Consider the following 2,100-nt stretch of genomic DNA (forward strand, 5'->3'; position numbering starts at 1 on the left):
TAGCACTCCTTCTCCAGGCCACGAGAGGCCTACCGAGACCATTCGACCGCCATGTCATCCTCACTGAAGGATGCGGATAGGAGGGGCGTGGGGTCAGCACACAGCTCTCCCGGTCGTTATGATGGCATTCTTGAACGAAGCCGCTACTATTCAGTCGAGTAGCTCCTCAATTGGTATCACAAGGCTGAGTGCACCCCGAAAAATGGCAATAGCGCATGGCGGCGTGGATGGTCACCCATCCAAGTGCCGACCACGCCCGACAGTGCTTAACTTCGGTGATCTCACGGGAACCGGTGTATCCACTGCGGCAAGGCCGTTGCCACATATGCAGATATAGCATAAACCAAAATATGCAAAAACTGCAAACATAATAAATTTCTGGAACCTTCTAGAAACGATTAAAAATAAATAACAAATATTTTCTGGTGACTACATTTCAACTGGTGACCCACAGCTTGCTAGCCAGTGACCCTACTCCATACTGCACGCAGTACGGCTTGCGGCAACATACGTCATCTTCCAATGGAATGATGCAGGCGAACAGATAGATGTGCCCATCCTTAATTCCCAAAAGGTTTTCCACACTGTAGCAAATGGTCAAATACTAACCAAGACACGATCAAACAGAGTATCTTCGCAAATACAGTATTGAACCAACAGCAACCTGGACCCTATACTGGACGGCGAATGTTTTGCAGAAATGAAAGTATCACTGTGTGTATTCCACGGAAGTGTGGTAGGGCCGCTAATGTTCTTAATACATACAAACAATTTATCAAAAATGGTTCAAATGGCTCTGAGCACTATGGGACTCAACTGCTGAGGTCATTAGTCCCCTAGAACTTAGAACTAGTTAAACCTAACTAACCTAAGGACATCACAAACATCCATGCCCGAGGCAGGATTCGAACCTGCGACCGTAGCGGTCTTGCGGTTCCAGACTGCAGTGCCTTTAACCGCACGGCCACTTCGGCCGGCAAACAATTTATCGGGCAGAGTCAGAAGCACTACAAGTATTTTGGCACATGACGCTTCTCTCTACAGGAATGTATCGTCATCGGACGCTAATACAGAATTGCAGAATGACTTGGGCCAGATTTACACATCGTGTAACGACTGGCAACTCTCATTACTGGGGATAATTGTAAGGTAATGCCTACAACATAATGGTATCTGAGGCGATCAAAATTTGTCCGCCTGAGGGTGTTGCTGCTACGTATATGCAACATATGGCGACTCCGATGAAGGTACAAAAGCACCAAAATATTATCAAGGATTTATGTGGCATACGCGTCCTTCCGACGCGCACGGGGGAACGTAGAAACATGAACTATGGTGACGTTATTACCAAATGCGTCCGAACAAGACCAACATGCTGTTATTCTTTTCTTGGTTGCCGAAGGACAAACACCTGTAGACATCCAATTGTTGAGCGAAGAATGTGTATGGGGCAGCACGTCTGTCAAAAACCACCGTTGTGGAATTATAAGCGATGATCCGTGCTGGAGCGCACGGCCCTAAATCGCAAATATCGTAAAGCAGAAGTTTTGCCAGGTGAAACAGGAGAAACTCGAGCACCAGCCCTATAGTGTTGATCCCTCCGCGCGTGGCTACCATGCTCTCCGTCACTTAGAAACTGCCATGAAAGGTCGACACTTCCTGTCGGACTGAGATGTGCAGCAGGCAGTTACGGACTTCTTCATGCACCAAAACAAGGTGTTGTTACCAACGTGTCTTCCACCTGGTGCGTCGGTTGTATGATTGCCTCAATACTCATGGCATATAGCGATACTGGCATACTGATTTTGGGCTGCATGGCCTTCGAAAGGAAAATTTAGGATCACCCCTTATATGCGATTTCAATGTTATTGTTGAAAATATGGATGACGTCACGTCGTATAAAGGTGAAGGGGTAACACTAATAAGTGATATGAAATGGGAGCCATCCTGTGGACGTCACATCGTACAAGAATTTGGGCTCAATATTAATAAGCGAAATAAAATGGTACGATCACATAAATTCAGTATTAGCGAAGTCGAATGGAAGACTAAGGTCTGTAGTAAGACTTCTGAAAAATGCATTGAATCAATAAAGGATAT

The 2,100-nt window shown here is 46.0% G+C and overlaps 1 pseudogene; it reads right to left on the minus strand.

The window, feature by feature from the left end:
- Window positions 1–203: 203 nt before the first annotated feature.
- Window positions 204–321, minus strand: LOC126199899 (5S ribosomal RNA; annotated as a pseudogene).
- Window positions 322–2,100: the final 1,779 nt, after the last annotated feature.

Source organism: Schistocerca nitens, chromosome 8, assembly GCF_023898315.1.
Source record: "Schistocerca nitens isolate TAMUIC-IGC-003100 chromosome 8, iqSchNite1.1, whole genome shotgun sequence".
Taxonomy (NCBI): domain Eukaryota; kingdom Metazoa; phylum Arthropoda; class Insecta; order Orthoptera; family Acrididae; genus Schistocerca; species Schistocerca nitens.